The following is a 21874-nucleotide window of genomic DNA, read 5'->3' as shown; positions in this document are numbered from 1 at the left end:
CCGGGTCAATGGACATCGTGTCAAGCATTATTTGGGAAAGTTTGATGACAGCCACGTGGTGGCACTCATTCATTTGAAGTGATGTGATAGTAACATGCGTCGTGCCGCGAAGTTAAATCAGGCGCTTCTTGGGAGGCAACCCGTGTCTTTTTCTTTGTCTTTGATTTTCTTAGTAGTTTAGGATTCTTGAGCTAATTGTTTGTGAGATGTTGCAGGGATTGTGTTGAGGCAGTGCAAAACAAAGGAAAAACACTTGTAGTCTCTGAAGTAGCCAGTGCGGACCGCGGTGCACTTTTGTGCGGTCCGCGCTGGCATGTCACTAATTGCATGCTCTCTGAAGTTTTCCACCACGGCCGCGTCCATGTTTGTGCGGTCCGCGGTGCACTCCAACGCGGCCGCGCTAGGTTGCCTTCTGAAACTTCGAATTTTGAAAACCCAATGCGGTCCGTGGTCACTTTTGCGCGGCCGCGCTGGTAGGTGAGTGTGGGGCCCCCAATTTTTCTATAAATAGGGCCCTAGGGCTTCATTTTACCCGTTTCGCACTTTCAACACTCAGAGCTCTAAGACACTGTTCATTCCCTTCTAAGACTACTCTTCTGACTTTTTGGACTATTTGCACTCAATCCTCATAAACTTGGTAACATTTCATGCACTTGTGATTAATTAAATTTCTTATTTTCATTTTTTTTATATAGCTTGTTCAGTAGTGTAGTTTCTTTTTTTTTTTTATACTGTTAGTTTAGGTTGGTCTAAAACTAGGGTAATGCACCAAATATGCTTGATTGATGGGTGAACTGAGTAGGGCCAAAGTAGGTGTAATAACTTGAACAAGAATGGCAAAATATGCACCCCTAACTTAGTACACGGAAACCCTCGCTCAGCGCAGTCCGCGGTCATTTTTGCGCGACCGCACTGCCCTGACGCGGTCCGCGTTACAATTTTGTGCGGACCGCGGTGCGGGTGCTTTTGTGATTGAAAGGTAATAGTCTCCAGCGCGGCCGCATTCATGTTTGTGCGGTCCGCGCTGGACCACCGCGGCCGCGTTGCATTTTTTTTGCGGACCGCGGTAGGAGATTCAGAGAGGGTGTATTTTGGGACTTTGCCCAACGCGGACCGCATTACAATTTTGTGCGGTCCGCGGTGCCCCTAACGCGGCCGCTGTCAAGTTTGTGCGGTCCGCATTGCTAGGTTCTGCAACCTGTTTCTGCTGTTGTGTACTGATATTGTCTATGCAATCTATTTTGATTCACTTGTTTCACTGCATGTGCTTAAACTAACAATGTTAGATGCTCATCTTTGCAGACAATGGTTAAACAACGGGGAGCCAAACAGTCACAACGACCCGGGAGAGGTGGTTCCTCCCGAGGGGGAAAAGGAAAAAGAATAGCAAAGCTCACTCCCCAGGCTAGGGAAAACATAAAAAGAACCCAAAAATTGATCAAAGCTGTTGATAGGGCTGTTTCGCATTCGTCGGGGAGTGAGTATGTACCCTCCAAAGACATCTCCTCCGATTCAATCCCAACTCATGTAACTGACCCCCTCCACCTAGTTGATACCCCTCCCCCATCACCCACTTCCAAAAGACCAGTGAGTGTAGTCTCGGATTCTTCTGACGAGTCCGCCGCTGGTAGTGAGCAATACTCCACCTCCCCCAGAGCTTCATTATCTGGGGAGAGTGCAGGTCAGGATGAGGGAGGTGAACCTTAGGTTGGGGGGATTGAGAGAACTAGGAAGCCGGAAGTCTGGGAGAATCGGTTTGTCAATCAAGTGGCCTTCCATAAGTTTAGGGAATGGTGGCCGTTGAGGAAGTTGATACCAGAGAGAACTTTTATTGACACTGACCTTTTACCCCACAACCCGAACGTGCAGAGGCAATTTAGAACGAGATGAGGTTGGGAGTTCTTCATGGAGAGCTGCATAGATGCTAACGAGCGCATGGTTAGGGAGTTCTACTCCAATGTGGCTCATATAGTGAAAGATACCTGTGACCACGTGATTTTTGCCCTATATGAATTACTCCCATAATTTCAAACAAATTAATTTCTTTTCATTATTTTCAATTTTGTGGATTTTCGTGGCATTTTCTGTTAATTGCTTGCATTTGTTTGTGCATTTTAATTAATGGAAACAAAATATACGGGCATTTGCATTTAGGATATAATTTGACATTTTTAAGAATTAATTAGTAATTAGGCATTCTATGAAAAGAAAATCACACAAAAAAATAATTTAATTTGCACCTTTAATTCTAACTTTGATTTTAGGTGGTTTTTCTTTCAATTTATTTAAATTATTTGTGATAATTATTGTTAGGATTAATTAGCATTTTTGATAGGTTAATTTGGTTCTATAATTTAATTTAGATTTTAGCTTGATTTTTGAAAAAAAAAAGAAATTGAAAAGAAAATGAAAAGAATTTGGTCTCTTTGTTAAGAGACCCAATGTTGGACCAGAAACAATTGAAATCAGCTAGGCCCAGACCCCAAACCCATTCAGATCACTCTCTCCAGGCCCAAACTCATCCGTCTCCCCAGACCCCCGAAACGATACCGTTTCAGGCCGATTGGATCTGAGCCGTCGAGGTTAGTAAATCTAACGACTCAGAAGTGATGATCTCCGGGTATTTAAGTGTCCTAATGCCCTACCCCCCCTCTCAGAACCCCCCCCCATAACTGTCTCTCATAACTCCGCCCTGAACCACTGCCTGCCGCCTGCCGGAAATCGCCTACGGCGTCGGGCGGCGTTCAATCGCCGTGGAATTAACACCACAGCCCCGCCTTCGCCTCTTTACCTCAAATCACCACCCAGCTTCCTTCAAAACTTGCCCAAACTCCTCGAATCTTGATTTTCAGCCACGAACCCTAGCGCCGCCCTAATTTCCTCCGGTGGCGGCGCCATTTCCAATCACTCTCAAATTAATACCACACAACCCCCATGACCCCCTCACACCTAATCCATTACCGATTTCCCTCGAATCTATCTAGAACTCCTCGAATCTTAAGTCTTAGGTCGAGCCCTAAAAGCCTGAAATCATTCTCTATCGAACCCAATGGCCTGCATGAGCATATATCGCTGTTTTCTTTTGAGTTTTGAAGTTTGAGTTGACAAGAACTGATGTTGTTTAGTTGTGCTTGACAAAGAACAAATGTTCAACATTAGTCTCGTTAAATCAAGGTATCCGGTATGCTGTTGATTTCCGAATTGGTAAGTGTCCTCATCTTTCTGTCCGTTTTCATCTTCTTTTCCTCTCCTTTTCTTTAGTTAGTTTTTTTTACTTTGAAGACTCGACCATCTTTTGAATTCAAATTGTTTTCTGTTCGTTTCCTGTTGAAATCGTGAAAGCCTATTCTCTGATTTTCTTGGTCCGTTTAAGTTTTGTTATTAGCTTGAATAAAATTCTGATTTCATCTTATTTAGTCGCCTAGTTTAATTAGGTTTATCTTGATAGCCTAGTTAATTTCATGCCTATTTGTGTTATTTAATCAGTCAATTTGTTTAGGTTTAGTTTTGAATTTTTTTAAGTATTTTCTCTATTTGGCATAGTTTACTGATTTGGTTCCATTATTGTTGTTCGGGCTTTGAAGCCATTATAGACTCCTCTTCAGGGGATTGGTTTAGTTTTTGGGTCAGATTTGAGCCCATGTCTGGTTGAGCCACTGGTTCAATTGGATCCATTTGGGACTTTGAAGTAAATAGCAAGGTTTAAGAGGGTATTCTAGGAAATTGGTGTAGGGAATATTTTCTGTTATGGGGGAAGCCTCTAGAGGATAAGGTTGGGGTCACACGTGAAGAGAGAGGAGAGGATTTTAGGTACTATCTGGGGGAGGAAAAGGGGTATTTCAGCAATTAGAATTTTAACCTAGGATTGAATTGAATAAGAAGAAAATTCGAAAGGGGGAAAGGGCTAAAAAAATGAAATATGAGGGCTGCCCTAGGTGTTGGCCTATAAAAGGCATCATTTCTTGCCTTAGAAGGCAAGTTGGAAGAAGCTGAAAAACACCAAAATTTCTGCAAGTTTGAAACACCTAAAATTGGAAATAGACGACTCCATTAAAGTTTCTTAAACTGAATTTGTGTGTTAGCTATTGATTTCGAAATTCCTAGCTCAGTCAAGATGAAAATGGCTTGTGTATCCTTGGTATTTTGGAGGCTGAAATTCCAGTAGTTCCTGGACTGGTTTTGAGTTTGTTTTGGTCCATTCAAATCCTTTGTGGTCGATTATTGGTCCTGCTTCTCTTCCTGGGCATGCTGTGATACTATTTTGGTCTCCAAATTAGTCATATTGTTGTTGTGTTGCTGCTGGCTTGTAATTGTTGATCCTGACCTGCTAACATTCATATTTCCTTTTCTTCATTTCTCCAGGTACAAGTCCTGAACCCTTAACAGTGTATGATTGAATTGAGCAATAAGACAGGAGTTACGTCTGCATTTGTGCCAATTCGCTTGCTATACTTGTTCTAATTCTAAATATGTTCATAGTTAATTTAGATAAGAATTCGAGTGATGGACTATTGTACTTAATATGGACTGGACTGGACTATGTAGATTGCTAGATTTGTGACTATTCCGCCAAATATGTTAGCCCTAGCATAGTTTAATTTCCTTGCGTTATTGTAACCTTTAAACTTTGAAAAATATTGTGGAATTCGAAACTGATTCTGAGGTAGCATGTATACTCGCATCCGTTAGCTCCAGGTTTAGGGAATGTTTGGAATGATGTTGTACATCACGTATTTTGTCAAATGGTTTGGCTATTGAAATCACAAACATGAATTTCAGCATGTTAAATCTGTGTTAATTTTAATGCTTCTATATAGTGGATAATCACCCTGGTGTAATCATCACTTCTTATGATTGTTTGTGTTAATTAATAGCTTAACAAAATGCTTAGATTCTAGTTGATACATGAATTTGAATCCTGATGTCTAATTTCATGTTTCATGCACAACGAAATTAAATTCTGATTTTGGCTGATAGTTTAAAGGCCTAGACTGTTTGGGCCATGAATAAATAATTCAACATGACCAAAATTGATGCCAGGCCCGTCCCCTGCTGATGCAAAAGGGGCCTGAGCTGCTGGGCTTCACGACAGGCCCAATTCCCCTATGTCTTTATTACTCTCAACGTTGGCCTATTATTAGAATTAGCCGGCTCGCCCATTTGGTTTAATTTCCTTTTAATAGCTAAGGGGGGTTTTGAATAAGGTCAATCGGTATGTTTTGGGCCTTTCAAGTTAAGTAGCGGACTCGAGCTAAGGGTTTCTTCAATAACGGGGATCGCCTTGTTCGAGTTCGGACTTGAACTTGGGACCCGAACTCCTTAATTGGCAGTTTACTAATAATGTTAACTAATTAATTAGGGCCCTTTTAGAGACGATCTTGATAGAAAATCGTAGTTCATTTAGGTTGACCTTCAAATAAAAATGAGGTGCACCACGCCAAATAAAATGCACAAAATTGTGTGGCCCTCTTTAATTACTTTACTAAAATATTTAGAACTTGGGACGTGCCGTTTAGCGAATTTTCATGGCCTCCCACAAAGTTAATAACACGTTAGTCGCTTTAGGCGCGTTCTTTAATAATCTTACCTTCCTAAACTCGGGTGTGCATTTCATGTGACCCAAATCCAAATCCCAAAACGTTGAATAAAATATGTTTAGGATTGCGGGTGCATTTCATGTGACGCGGTCCAAAGACATGTTTTAAACGACGTTCAACATTCTTTCAAAATAGAATAAAAGCAGTTAAAGCTAAAATTTGCACTTAGGTTCCTAATTGTATAAAATCAGATAATTAAGCCGAATATAGCAGTTGAGCGACCGTGCTAGAACCACGGAACTCGGGAGTGCCTAACACCTTCTTCCGGGTTAACAGAATTCCTTACACGGATCTCTGGTTCGCGACTGTTAAACAGAGTCAAACCTTTTCCTCGATTCGGGATTCAAATCAGTGACTTGGGACACCATAAATCTCCCAAGTGGCGACTCTGAATCTTTTAATAAATTGAATCCCGTTTCGATTGTCCTTTAATTGGAAAAACTCCCTTTATTATATCCCTTCCGGGGGTGTAGTGAAAAAAAGGAGGTGTGACAATACCAAGGTGACCAAAGTTAGAAACAAAACTGTGTTGTTTGATGGGAAATCGTGAAATGAATATTTGGGGTTCCGTGATGAAGACGAGTCCCATTATTTGGAAAAGTTGGCAATGAGAGAAGAAGTCCGCCCGTGGTTGGCCCAGTACTTGGCAATCCCGGGCACTGTGCCAGTGTGGTTACAAGCAGGAAAGAAGATATTCAGGAAGACATTCAATTTTGAGGCTCGAGGGTGGTTGACCTTTGTATGCAGTCGGCTTGACCCTTCCACTCATGACCAGACAATTCCACTTACCCGAGCAGTTTTGGTTGCATCTATCATGGCTGGGTACCCGATCAACGTGGCAATTTGATGTCCCGTGTGATCTCTGCGGTGGGGCAAGAGCATGACAGGAATTATCCTTTTCCAAATACCCTATCGATGTATTTCCGGGATCTAGAGGTGGAGAAGAGGAGATATGATGTCAAGACAAAGCCGGTAGCTCCTTACTCTTGGTACAGCATGCAGGGTCCGGACAACCCTAAATCCAAGAACTACAAGCCACCTTCCTCTGCCCCAACTGGCCAGTCTGAGGAGCCAGTTGCGGTAGAGCCTTCTGCCGAGCCTTCTACCACACCTGCTGCCACAGTTGCGGATTTGCCTCCAGGACCTTCTTCTTCTGCTGGTCCCAGTACTTCAGCAGGCTCGAGCGTGCCATCTTCCAAGATTCATCCATTCACCGCCCATTAGCTGAGTCAGTCTTTGGCTAGCTTGAACAACTGGATGTCAGCTGCGACATCCATGTTATCCACTTTATTCACCACTATTCAGGCCCAAGCAGCACCTCGGCCAGCTCAGATTCCTCAATCCATTGAGGATACCTTGAAGAAGCTCCTGGAGAACCAGGAAAAGATTCTGAAGACTCAGGCTACCCTATCTGCAGTAGTGGAGTCACATGGCAAGGCTCTGTAGGAGCTTGCCAAGGAGCACAGGAAGATGCGGAGGTCACGGGCTTCCAAAGAGTCTGTGAAGGAGTTGCGGAGAGATGTGGACAAGCTACTGGCAGATCAGATGCCTTTAGACTTGTTATTTGGGGATCCAGCCCCTCCAGCAGCAGCACCAGTGCCACAGCCAGAGCAGGAACAGGTACCCAGGCAGCCTAGAAAGAAGAGGAAGCTTCCCAGCACAGCAAATGCAGTTATTGAGGTGGCAGTCCCACAGGAGGCCTCTTCCACTTTGCCTCAGGATGCACCTGTCATACAGCCGGTCCAGGAGCAGGCTCCAGTCCCAGCAGTTGAGCAGCAGGAGGCCGGGAGCCAGTCTGAGGCTCCCGCACATACAGAGGACTTGGGGACCACAGATGACCCAATGCAGACGGACCTGGCTTAGGGAGCCCCTATATCCTTTGCTCTGACTCTTTTTGTTTGATGCTTATTTTGGTAGTTGGCATTGGGGACAATGCCATCTCTTATTCGTGGGGGTGCGCCCTACCTTTTTGATTGAATCTGGATGACTGGACATATTTGACTCTGTTTCTTTTTATTCCTTTGAGTTGATTTTCTATTTGGTATGTAAATAACTTTACATTCAGTACTTTTTATTTTCTATTTTGGTTTGTATATAAAGCTAAGTTACAATCTTGTATATATTCATCCCTCGTTTGTATATTCTAACTCCCTATTGTAAATATTCATTCTATTTTCGTTTTTCGCAAAAAATTTTCGTTTTTAGCTTTATAGTTAGGCTCGTAGCCTTTTGTTTTGTTTTTGACGCTTCCAATAAGCCCTTGGTTTTCTTAAGGCCACGGTTCTTTCCAAGGGTGGAATATTGTGTGAACCGGGTGGCTCTTCCCGATGATGGATGGAGTGACTACCTTCTTAAGGGTTTGAGTCCGTTTCTTTGATTTTTCTTTTGTTTTTGGTAGTTGTAGTTAAGGGTACCTCAAGCAAAGCTTCACTTGGGCCTAGCACATTTGCCTTTGATCCCATGGTCAAAGACATAATGTTGTGTTTAGGATGGTGAAAGTCGTGGCCTTGAGACTCTTGCGTTGACCAAACAATCATCGTGTGGTCTTTTCGGACCATTGTGTGCTTGAATCGTAACTAAGGTCGTTGTGGGCCCTCGACTCGATGTTTTAGCAATCCCTTAGCGTGTGTGGTGAGGAATCTAATTGTGAGTCCAAGTCCCGAGCCAATGGTCTAGAACTTGCCCTGAATGTTTGTTGAGGCGAAATCCTAGGTGAAATTTGACTTGAGAAGTGATTATAGGCTCTCCTTGATCCGAATGTTTAGTTGAACAATTCCATAACCTACCAAAAAGATGATCCCTAGTTAACCCTTTCGAGCCTTAAACCTTTTCTTTCAAGAGCCAATGCTACAAGCCTATACCCGTTCTAAATGATTACCCTCTCTTGGCACCCAAATCTTCCCTTGAAGTAATGGCAAATGTCTAAGTTTGGGGGGAGAGACAAGAAAGGAAACAAAGTGGTAGAAAGGTACAAAAGCAAAAGAAAAAGGAAGGTAATGAAAAAGCAACAAAAGAAAAAGACAAAAAGAAAGTTCAAAGTGAACAAGAATAAAAAGGGAGTCAAAAGGGAACAAAAGTGAAAAGAAAAAGGTGTGAAAAAAGTAGAAAAGGAGAAATTTTTTGAATTGCATAAGAAAGAGTGACAATGTGTCTCTCTAACCCCTTGTAAAGAAGTGAAATACTCAAAAGAGTCAAAAGAGTTGTGCCATAATGAATCAAAAGAAGTGCTTAAGGGAAGATTGAACCCATTTGAATAAAAACATGTCCTACCCTTACCCAAAAGCCTTCATAATGACTCCACAAAAGCCCTATAGGATCTTGAGTTGAAGGAAACCTACATTAGTGGATACTTACATAAGGGGAAAGCATATGGTACCTAAAGCTGGACTTGTAACCTTCTTCTTGAGAGAGATGAGTGAAACTCCATCAACCTCGATTTGTGTGTTAATACTCTAAAAGGTGAGGTTCGCTTAGGGAGAGTTGAGGACGTATGAGTTTGGGTTCCACAATGACCAAAGTAATTGAGATAAGCTCTTTGATGAAATGTGACAACTCTTGATGTTCTTGTGTCACACTGCATCCATGGTTCTTTTAAAAAGTTAAACGTGTTAATGACGTATTCGTATTGAGGGCAATTGTTAGTCCCAATTGATGCTTGTTGAGGTTGCCTTAGGATGGCTGGAACTATATGGATTTTCCTTTAAGGGGTGGGTATTATTTTGTTTGCTTGAGGACAAGCAAAGGCTTAAGTTTGGGGGAGTTGATAAGTTAGGATTTTAACGTGTTTTATACCCCTACTTGCCTACGCTTTTGTTATACAATTGCTACAAAATAGTCCCAAAACGCTCACAAGTTGTACTTGATTGCAGGTTAGATCGACAAAGTGACAAAAGTTAAATATCGGCTCAGAAAGGAGTGAAACCCGCTCAAGTGTCAAAGACCAAGGAAGTTGAGGAAAAGAGGCCCTAGTGCGGACCGCGCAACTGTGAACGCGGCCGCACTAGGAGGTTCAGAGAATGGCAATATTCAAAGGGAGGCTACGCAGCCGCGTTCATTTTTTCGCGGTCTGCGATCAGGCTCCGCGGCCGCGCTACACTTTTACGCGGTCCGCGGAGCAGAGATTCAGAGAGCCTAATTTTGACCCCTTCCAAGCAATGCGGCCTGCGCTCATTTCTATGCGGCCACGCTAACTTTCACCGCGGCCGCGCTACATTTTTACGCGGTCCGCGGCCCTCAACTTCAGAAGAAGCATAAACAAAGAGTTCAAGAGCCAGTGCGGCCGCGGTCATGTTTGCGCGGTCCGCGCTGACCCCGCTGGGGTATTTTTGTCCAATTTTTTCATCCCAGTATAAATAGATCCTTTTTCCATTTTTAGGTTAAGTTTAGTTTTTCTGAAGCTGCTGAGCTCGTGAGAACGACTAGTTTAGCCATTTTTGGCACTTTTGACCTTTAATATTGTATTTCCTTCTTAGCAATTAATTAATATATTTACTTCTTCATCTATTTCTTTAATTTTTGCATCTAGCATGAGTAGCTAAACTCACTAGCTAGGGTTGTGGCTCAACCCTAGTGTGGGTAATTAATGGGTGTTGCCATCTAAGGTTAGATTAATATTGGGTGTTTGCTATTTGGGTTAATTTTAGGTTTTAATTAAGGATTGGTGGTTGCAAACACTGATTCTAGCTTGGTGGGTTTAACTCTTCTTGAGAAAGAGAGTCTATAACCCCAAAATTGACTCAACAAGAAATTAGGATGGACCCATGAGAAATGGTAGTCCCAATTAACGGGTTAAACCTCGAGAGAGTAATCACCCTACTTGAACCCTAGTTGCTTGGTCTAATTGGCCTACCCAATTGGTCTCTCGAGAGTCAATTGGGCAAAATCACTCTCTCTACCGAGAGGTGTGGGTTATAGCATAAGCCCCAAACATGTCAATCTATCCTTAGCAGCATCTACCCGTTAATTAGCAACCTAGGCAATGCCACGACCCTAGTACCTTTCTCTATATTAATTACAACTTAGCAATATTCCCGTAGCATAATTTAGCTTCAATCATTAGTCTTATAATAGTAGATATAAAAAATCAAAACCAAAGATATTTGAAGTGATATTAGAAGCACAACTGCAATTCTAGACTAAACAAATAATACAACTCTATTACTAGCTCCCTGTGGAAATTCGATCCCGAATCACTATTCGGGTAAAAGCTGTTCCGACCCGCTCTTCCTACCTTAGTGTAGTGTTGAGTCGGTAGCGATCAACTGACTAAGAGTGGGTTTTCCTAGACTGATCTGCTCTCAAATGGACAACTTGAGAGTGAAAAGCTCATGATTGTCGACTGCACCGCTGATCGACATACCCACGAACTTTTCCTAAAAGGTTTTTTAAGTAGTGCACGGCTGCAAACCACGTAATCGCTTAGTGTGTGAATTGTGCGAATTTTCCAGAAGTGGAGGAAGTGAAACGGAATGACAGTTATATCAACGCAATAACACATAGACAATTCTTATCGAGTAAAACAATTATGCCATGTAAAACAATTTAAGATCAAATAAAGTAAGCACACAAGCCTTAATTTTGATTAACTAAGTCCGTCATGGTTAGAACCTAAGTGTCCCCAGCAGAGTCGCCAAGCTGTTATACCCCATTTTAACTGGATCAAATTAGAGTATAACATATTGGTGATTCCTGAATTAATTATTAATTAGAGAGTCGCCACCTAATTATTTTAAATGGTGAATTAGGACACCCAAATCAGTTAATTAAGTATGGAAAGTAGGAGTCCATTAAGGTCTACTTGACTAAAATTTCTGGTTAAGGGGTTCTAGTTAAATTGAGGGAAAGGTGTGAGGCACCCCTCAAAATCCGCATAAGACGCGGTTCCCTTCCGAACTTAGTTAATTAATTAAGGCACCAATTATAATTAACTAAATTTTAATTAATCTGATGGACAAAAAGTATACTTCATCCTTTAGGAAAATCTTTATAGAAATGAATTCCAATGTGACCAGCTTTGTGTTTAGAGCTTTAACTTTGATAGAACATTTGACAAAAAAAGGGAAAGAGATTCAAGCATTATTATAGGAAAAGTTAAAATTGAATCTTTTAAATAAGCTAAACAAATATAGACTAATTTATAGAAGATTTTGGATAAATTGACTTCTAAGTCTTGAAAGTAGATGTCTTATTATATGTGATAAAATAATTACTTCTATAATGAGATAGAGGAAAGACCCTAAGTGATTAAGTAAAACTTTACTAATAATCCTATTCTGAGTGTGAATTTCAACATAGCAATCATAGAAGAGTTAAAATAGAACAAATGATAAATAAAATAGAGGAAAGATGCCATAGGCATCCCCAAGCGATTTTCTCGCTTGTTTTCTTCTTTTCTGATGCGGTTAAAGAATATATGATGTGATGACTCTCTGCAAGCAGGACGTATCTTGCACTAAGGCTCCATGTTGCTCCCAAAGTGTACATGACAAAATAAGAAGAGAATAATAATTAGAATATAGGAAATTCAATTCTGACTACTATATGAAAAATGAAGAAGCTTATAAGACATAGTATTAATTTAACACAGAAAGAATTTAAGCAAGTCAACAAAACTGCGTATATCTAAAGCTTAACAGAACATCAAGCAACATTTTGACAAGTACCTTTAAACATAGTCATTACAACGTGAAGGAATAAACTACATACATGTCATTTCGAACCTGAAGGAATGATCTTACAACATGACTCCTAAACTAATAATTGAACTTATTAGTAATTTTAATATCTATAGCAGTGACATTTTATACAATATTCCGTTCAACTTATGTAGGACAAAAGAAAATACTTCCTATAGTCATAGTTCCCATATCATACCAATCTAAGAACGAAAGAGACTTAAATCAGGGTATTTAAGTACGGATTATACACTTAGTAGGTACTTAGAGATATAGATTCTTAAGAGGTACTCTATTCTTGAAGCTAAAAGAAAATTGTAGTTTCTATTATGACATACTTTTGTATAAAAAATGTCAGGAAGTATACACCCAAATTTAAAAGGAAGCAAGTTAGACATGTGATAGAAACAAGGAAAACTTTTGGATAGATATTTTTGAATAATAAAATGCCAAATATGTTAACCAAGTTTCTAGACAGATGAATACACATTAACATACCGTAGACTTGCAGTAGAACTTATTGGCAACAAGATTTTCTTATGACATGGTGCCTTAAGACCTAAGTCGTGTTTTAATAAACTTCTTATTCTATCACAGAATCAATAACTTACAATCAAACAAGTCCAATTAACAAGTCAATTAACTTTGAAGAAATAGTACTACTCTACCGCTAAGATTTGTAACTGAATTCATAGCTAAAAAATAATTCTCAACAGATTTGAATAATAACATGCTATTAGAAGATTTTAGCTATAACTACTAAAGACATGATTGCCTAATATCACTATTTTGACCAAGATTCCACAAAATATATTTCAACACAACTAAAGGGAAGAAAACTCTACTATAATAAAATATATGTATTTTTAACACAAGAACAATAGAATGGATTTGGGGTTTTACCTTCCACGGGGCAGTGAACTGGGCTTTGAGGTCTCAAATTTACTATTCTTTTGTTATTGAGAATGTAAAATAGAGACTAGAAATTGAGAGATTTCCATAGATTGCGAAGCTTGAGATATTTTACTAAAATGGAATGTGGTATGAAACTAATTTTCGATAGTTTCCCCCTTTTTCGGCTGAGACTTAGAGAGGTATTTATAGATGAAGCAACTAGAATTTTGATTTGAATTTGAAATTCTAAATTTTGTTGGAAGAGAGAGGTCACGGGTTGAGTGTGGAGTCCGAAAAAGAGCCGTTTGAATCTCTGCTATATCTGCCCTTTTAGTGATTTCTTTGGCCTCTAGTTGACTTAGTCGTGTGCCAGAAAGGGGCTGGAGAGACGCAATGGGGGGAGAGAGAGAGAGGGAGAGAGAGAGAGAGAGAGAGAGAGAGAGAGAGAGAGAGAGAGTACAGAGTTTCACAATAATGGAGGAACAATTTTGAGGTAATAGTGTGCCATGGTGAAGTTTGCAAAGAGGGAAAAGGAGACGTTGCTGGCAATGAGAAGAAAACCTAGTTTAGTCTTTAAGTTCTTTTAGGAATGATATTTGGGCTTGGACATATTGGGTTTATGGGAATTGGGTGATGGCTAAATGGGTTGGTTTGGACTATTGGAGAGTGGGCTAGAGAATGGGTTGGCTGAAATTGGTAGGCTATTCTCTTCTTTAAATCAATTTCTTTGGGCTTCTTTGTATTAATAACTTGGACTAAAATTTTAACGCTTTAAACATAAAGAAAATCTAATATTTATATATTTGATAATGTTAAATATAGCATTATTTTAAGCAAAATTATTGAAAAGCAAGAACTAAATAAAATAACTTGTCCAAGGTATTAAAGATCGAGAAATACAAAGAAATTAATTGAAGGAAAGGTAGGACAAAATTGGGTATCAACAGCGATTATAGGCTTTCCCGAAGCTTTCGGGCATTAAATGCAATGCATTAATTTTCTATTAGTATTTATGTCTGGAAAGTGCATTAATTAGTACAAATATTATTCCTATGATCTAAACACAACACTATAGTAAAAAGACAACATAACAAATTGTTTAACGAACATTAAGTTGTTGAGTGAATTTTGTATGAAGTTGAAAAACAAAAAAGAAGAAAGAAATGAACAATCAGATTAATATGAATGAAGTAATTAAAAAGAAAATTAATTAATAAAGTTAAGCAAATCGTCCATCATTCATAAGTATCATGCCATGTTGCTTGCCAAACACTTTCTGGACGTGTCATTGAATTTGATAAAAGTAGCATAGCAAATAATTGCCTAAGATATGATGCCATTCCCCAATTACTTGCTTCCATTATAGCATCAACGTATTCCTTGTCATCATCTAATAAACCCAGAGCATAACATGCATCTCTAAAAGTCTCATGATCACAACCGTTGATTTTTTTTTAAATCCTCATAGCTCTTTGGACCTTTACTGACATTCAACAACAATCTAAGGTAATATTGCTCGCCAGAGCCAGGTGGAACAAAGAATATTCTCCCAATAGAAAATGCAGATGTTCTACTTTTTTTCCATATTTTTAGGTTTTGTTTCCACACAAACTTTAGAGGGAATTCTGCATAAGTCAATTCTCTTGCTTCAGGAAATGTCTTAGATCCCGTTTGGATGGGCTTGTTTTAAGTGACTTTTAATCCAAAAAGTCGTAAGTTAGGAATTCTAGCTTTTGGCTTTTGGCTTATTTTTGTCATTTTAGCTTAAAAACAAGTGCTTAAAAGCATTTTTTTACTTTATCCAAATACTACAAAAATAACTTAAAAGCTATTTTGGCTTAAAAGCACTTAAAATAAGCCAATCCAAATGGGCTCTTATTAGCTTCAAACCAGCTTAAAAACATAGATTCCTTAACGGTTGGTCTATTGACAACTGCATCAATTGGATCATCATCCGAAAATATCACCGTCTGATTATTTGATAGGTGAAAAGATAGTCTTTCTACAGGTGGTTCTCTAAAGCTTTCACTGGGTTTCTTTTCCACCTTGGTCAGAGATAGGCGGTCTGGATCAATGTCTATATTGTATTGAAAGTGCCGGGCGAAAGCCTGAGCCATATCGTCCCAGGTGTACCACCTGCTGGCGTCTTGGCGAGTGTACCATTCTAAAGCTACACCACTCAGACTCTGGCTGAAGTATGCCATCAGTAATTCGTCTTTTCCCCCGGCGCCTCTCATTTTACTGCAATAACCTCTCAGATGAGCTACAGGATCCCCATGTCCGTCATACAAGTCAAACTTGGGCATCTTGAACCCGGCAGGCAGTTGGACATCGGGGAACAAACATAAATCCTTATAAGCCACACTCACCTGGTTTCCCAGCCCTTGCATATTTCTCAATTATTGCTCCAGACTCTTTACCTTCCTGAACATCTCCTCTTGCTCTGCATTCCTGGGTGGTTTCTCAGTTTCAACATGAGGCTCGAAGTGGGGAGTGTAGGAGTAAGGATCTGGGACTTTGAAGGTGGGCTCCGGGGCATAATATTGGGTATCTGGAGCGGGAAATGCGGGCTCACTAGAGGATCGGTGGAGGGTAGCTTGCGGAGGAGGTAAAAAAATAGGAGCAGATGTCGGAGCAAGGTATGAGGTTGTTTTGGCTGGTGGAGGATGGAAAATTTGGGCCGAAGTACCAGGGTAATTGTGGAGAAAGATCAACAGTACTGGGCACCTGGGCTTGGGCCAGTGGTGGAATGGAAGCAGGGTTTTCTTCATAGTTGGTAGGGAATGAAGGTGGAGGGTGTACCTTAATCCAGGCCTGATACATTTCCGCCATCTGATGCCTCAGCCTTCGGACTTCCTCTTTCAGTTCCGACTCCGATTCAACAATTTCCCTTGGTGGGTCTACAACTCATGGGTCTGTTTCTTTACTAGTCATGACTATCTAGCACTTTGATCGGGTGTTGTATGGATGACTTGCCAGGATGCCAACAAACTAACCACCTTTCTATTATTGGAATAAAGATAACAGAGGAAAACAACACAAAACCACCATGTTAGCGTTAGGGCATTTATCAGATAATAATACCACATTTCGTGCAATGCACCTAGCAACAATTAGCGCTTCTACAATGGCTTTGAGGGTCGCAGGGTCATATAGCATCATCCCAATTTGCTCATTTCAATCCTTGCTTCTCTTTCTTTTCTTGTACCTCTTATCATACGTCATTTTCTTCCCTCTCTTATTCTTCTTCTTTTTTTTTTACCAAAAATGATTTGATCAAACCCGATGTAGGTTGCCTACGTATCATGTCCCTCATGAATCAGACCAAGCGTAGTTCTGGAAAAGTGATGGAAAATAAACTAAAAATAAAATCTTTTTGGGATTTTTCATTTAAAAACTTTTCGATATTATAATACAATGGGAAGTACGATAATGAAAGACCTGACAGACTCAACTACACTACGACAGACTCTAACACTACCTAAAGGACTCAGTACTCCTAGACAAGACACGAAAGTAAAGGATAACATAAGACAATCTCAAAACACCTAAATAGAATGACTCCTCAAGCTGCTCCTGAATGCGACGGTCCTGGCTGGGACGGGTCTGATGAAGATCCGGATGGCCCCGTCAAACCTGTCGAATCTAGGCTCTGTATTATACCCTGCAACGACACCTCGAAACTGGGAATGAGAATCCTGGAATGCGCGCCTGCATCTGGAAGGCTGACTCTAGTAAGGTACCCACGGTGCTGTCCCATGTTCTCTACCAACCCTGCCAACTGTGATCTCAATGACTGAAGTGTAGCTTGAACCCCGACCCTCTCTGCTGCGTGGGCCTCCTCTGCCTGGGTAAATCGATCCATTAACTGTCTAAGCAATATCCGTGAGGTGGCCTCCTCGTCAAATCACTACAAGAAAGTAGGTTTTCTGTGGCGACTTTTAGTGGCGACAGGAAAACTTGTCACAAAATTGATAGTTTTAGTGGCGACCTTTATATTCACTACTAACATTGTGTTTTAGTGGCGACTGAAAATATATCACCACAAATATGCCTCATTTTTTCTTTCCCCCGAATTTATTTTTGGCTGAAAAGGTTTTGTGGCGATCAGTTCAGAGTCGCCGCTAGAGGTATTTTAGAGTAGAGCTCCTGTGGCGACATTTTTATTGTTGCTAAATCAAAGCCTTAAAATCAAGAAAATAATTAAGAAAGTAAGTGACCCTTCTTTAGTTCCGTTTTCCTTTTAGTTCTCTACTTCTCTTCTTTTGTTCAATGTTCCCCGCGAAGAACAAAACCCTTGCCCCTACTGCCCCTCTTCTTCTCAGATCTAGTTCATCGCCATTGACCAACGATTGTAATTGGCGGTATTGTACCCATTTCTTCGCGGCTGTCTAGCTCTCATCCTAAGAATCTATATCTCCTACACCCTGGCTTCGCCTCTCAGGAAATCGGTACGTCTCCTGTTTCTTTCCGTTCTTTTATGAATGGGAAGGTAGAATTGGTTTCATAACTAGTGATATCAGTAGTTTCCAGGAGTATTACATCAAACATCTACAACCCTAAAATCATTAGATGTAATTTTGAGATGAAAGTTTTAAATATATAACTCTTCAGATATATTGTGCAGACTATTTCAGTAATTTCTGGAGGAATTACTGATTTTTTCTTTCATATCATTGTTTAAACATTGCTATTTTTAGTTGCTTTTTGACAGCATCATATTCTGTAATTACATCTTTTTCTTGTTGTGTTTCCCTTATGTTCAAATATATGTGGGCTCAAAAGCAAATAAATGTGTTCGCCCCGGCGCCCTCATTATATTGACTGGTGGACAATCCAAGTATTTTCTTCTTGTCGTTTCTCTATCTATTCTTTGTTTTGTAGCTTTAATTACTTCCGAGCTGAAGAACATTTGTTGTTTTATCAATTTTCTATTGTAAGCCAGTGTAATCTGTGTTGCACTTATAATTCTTTTTTGTTGTTTCTACTTTAGGCTGGAGTTGAAGCGAGGAAGAGTTACAATTCAGTTATTTGGTGGTAATAAGTTTCTTTTTAGGGACTCATTCCTTCTTTCCTGTTGCCTTTTCTCGATTCAAAATGTTTGAGGTGTCTTGTTGAACAAAGAAACTTTGATATCCTTTTTAACTTTACTCTTTCAGGGTGCTGAATTTCTTGTAATTTTCTTCTTCTGGAAGTAAACTTTGTGGAATTCATAATTTTCTTTGTAGTTGTCAGACATTTAACTGTTAGATGGTAGGTCTAAATCAAAAGGTTCTGGTCGCATGAATTTAGAGAAGGCCAACATTTTGTGTAAATTACTTTTAAATCATTCATTAGTTGGTTTCAACAATTAAGTGTTTGATGTAGATTAGTTGAATTCCACATATGCAAGTCATTTGAGTAATTTGATCTAATTAACTGTAGCATAGGCATGAAGAGTTGTGTTCTGATTTGAGAATAGTAGAGGTAAACTTTGATTAATCAGTAGAAGAAAGTCAATCTTTGAGTTGCTACATGCCATAATTATTTTCATCTATCTATCTGGTACTCAATAATTGTAATAGATGTACGGCAATAGTTCAAATAATAATTCTAAATATACTTGCTACAGATAGAGAGGTTTGTTATTAGTAATATTTGTCATGTAATTGAATAATATAAAATAGGGTAACCCATTCTAGATAAGATATTGCTCCTTTTGTTCTTTCTTGTACATGTTAACAAATTTTATAGTAGCCGTGGAGCACTTTTTAACTTATGTATTTGGGAGGAGGGGGGATTAAAGGATAAAGAAGAAAATCATAAAAAATACATTTTGCCATAATGATTTTGTAAGTGTTAGTTATTTCAGCAAAAAGAAAGTCCTTTTAGTCTTTTTTGAGATTTGCTTCGTTATTTATTATCGCTCTATTTTGTTTTATCACTGGTTGGTAACAATCCTTAGTGGATTTTTTGGCTTTTAGCATTAGCTTCATATTCACGTGGTTTCATCTGAGTACGCTATTTCATTTTTCTTTTATTGCTCTTTTTTCCCGTAATCCACTGAATCTTCTTTACTAGTTTAAGAAGGATTACTTCTATGCTCCTTTGAATTCTTCCTCATCATCAGTGTCTATACATAGCTACTAAGACTGTTTCATCTGATCATCCTACTGCCAGTGTGGTAAGCTTCTGTGACTTCTTTTTCTGTTGCTTATGAAATTTACTACATATATTTGTTGTATATTTGCTTTGTTGATACTCTCTAGTCTACTTTATCATCTGCTATTGTTGTGTGTTTTATTAGCACAGATCAAACTATAGATAGTATTAGAGAAATTGTATAAAAGATAAAGAAGAATGGGATATGTTGAGCACAAGAGTCCTACTTAATATTGTAATTTTGATTTTATAATAAGGATATTAAGGTGAGAGCCTTATTTGTAGCATTAAATCTATTGCAAATAGAAAGTTATTACATAGCTAAATGCTATATAAAGACTAATCAAAGAAGAAGTTACAGGGAAAGCTTGCTATTAGAATTATCTAGATGCTTGCAAATGTAAATGTAATGTTAAGAACATGAATAAAAAAGTAATAGGTAGCTTCAATTTAAATAATGGCAAATTATCTTGCTTATATGCATTTGCTTGCAATTGTGCAACTAAAATTGAATTGTAATCATTTTAGGTGCTATTATGAACTTCATTACCTTTTTCTTTGTTCTGCAACCTCTGAAAAGTCTCAATTTGTAAGTTATTCAAGGTGACTGAATTTTCTATAAGTTTGCAATGGCACTTGAAAATGCTCATCTCTTTTGGACTATTCATCATAGAGGTAAGACATAGGTATTGATATTTAGAATGTTTGAGCTACTTAAGTCATCGACTGCCTTAGTAAGTACTTTATGTTTATATTCATAGAGAGAAAAAGTAAATCAAAAGGCTATCTACTGAAAATTATTTGTTGTACATATGGAGATGATTAGTGACAATTTCCCCCGGGAGTGAGAAAAGAAGCTTTATTGAACAGTTAATACCCTAAAAAGTAGTATTTCTGCCATCTTTCAAGATGATGCTAGATTTTTCTCGAACCCTTTCATGCATAATATCATGTTATCAAAATGAAGCCTTGCTTTTATTCATTTTTTTCCAATTTCAGGGACAACGTTGTTTATAATGGGAATGGTTGGCAAGGAGTTTGAAGATGGTATCTTGTGATTCTTTTGTTTTCATGTGTAGATACCATGACATGTATTTATAAAGTGTTTTCTTTGTATTGTGACATTTAAGTAATGAAAAGTTCTTGTACTACTCTTCTTGAGAAATGTATGTGCTGTTGTCTTGGTATTGGTAATGGACTACTATTATATATTGGATAATTAACAGTAAACTAGATTGTATATTATTTATTTTTTTAAATGAAAAGTTAGTATTTGTGGCGACCCTTAGTCGCCTCAAAAAGGGATACAGGAAAATGAAGTTCTCTGTTGCGGCGACTTAATGTCGCTACTAAATTATTAGGGCGACTTTTGTCGCTGCTAAAGCCCTCTTTTCAGTGGCGACCAACCTGAAATCCCTCTTGTGAATTGTTATTTGTGGCTTCAGTTATGCAAGTACTTGTAGCAATCCTATGGTCGCCACTAAAAACCTGTAGCAGCGACATTCTGGTCTTTTGTAGCGACTTTTGGCGCCGATAAAAGCCTGATTTCTTGTAGTGAATACTCCTCTAACACATCGGGGCAATGGCCTGCTAACCCCCTGCTGAGTAGACTGTAGCCATATGAAGTACTCATGGGTATACCCAAGTGAATGCGGGTCAACTGCTAAAGTATCTCTACCCATCTTCATTGCATGACGCCAATAGGTCTGGATGTCGGCCTCCCTGTGAGGCATAGTGTCAAACTCCCCAATGAAGTCACGAGAATCAGGAATGTAGGGGACTTTTTGTCGCCTTCCTAACTGACGCATCACTCTAGCAGGGGTATATGGTCTAGTACACCAAAGTCCAATCACTACCAAGAAGTCTTGCACGCGACACCCTCCTAAGATCACGTCCAAATCAATCCAAAGGTATGACCACAAAATCTTCTCTTTAGTCAAGGATCCTAAGTAATCAATCCAAGCCTGAACTCCGAGTGGTAAGGCAAACTTATCGAACGTCATTCTGCGCTCGATGCACTTTACTCGATCCCTTAGACAACGGTCAATCACATCTTTCTCAAACATGGTGGCAGGATGTAAGTGTTCCATCATCCACAGCTGCAGCAACAAGTTGCTTCCCTCCAAGAACCTCCCGCCTTCTCGAATCCTGGTCAAAGCACGGTAGATTTTTGCCAAAATTGTCGGGACCAAGGTGACCTTACTACTGTGTTTATCATGGAAAAGTGCAAAGGCTATTGACCCCAGACGCGTGCTAATATGTCTACCCTCCAAAGGAAATACCAGGAGACCCAACAATGCAATAGCGAAGACCATAGGACGCCTCTTCTTCCAAGAATCATATGATATGGAAAATTCATCTACGAAGGTCTCATACCCGGTAGGACGAGCAAACCTCTCGAATAAAAAGTCCAAGGGTACCCAAGATTGATCCAGACATCCCATGTGATTTTCTAAATCCATCCCTCTGATCTTAAGGAACTTAGTGCTTGAATGAGTCCTTGTGTAAATTAAATCCTTGTCTAGGTATGGCAAGCGAGTCAACCCGGCTATCTCAGCTAAAGTGGGT

The sequence above is a fragment of the Nicotiana attenuata genome, unplaced genomic scaffold, assembly GCF_001879085.1.
Source record: "Nicotiana attenuata strain UT unplaced genomic scaffold, NIATTr2, whole genome shotgun sequence".
In the NCBI taxonomy this organism is placed as follows: domain Eukaryota; kingdom Viridiplantae; phylum Streptophyta; class Magnoliopsida; order Solanales; family Solanaceae; genus Nicotiana; species Nicotiana attenuata.
The sequence above is the reverse complement of the archived record's forward strand: the minus strand, read 5'-3'. Positions refer to the sequence as shown.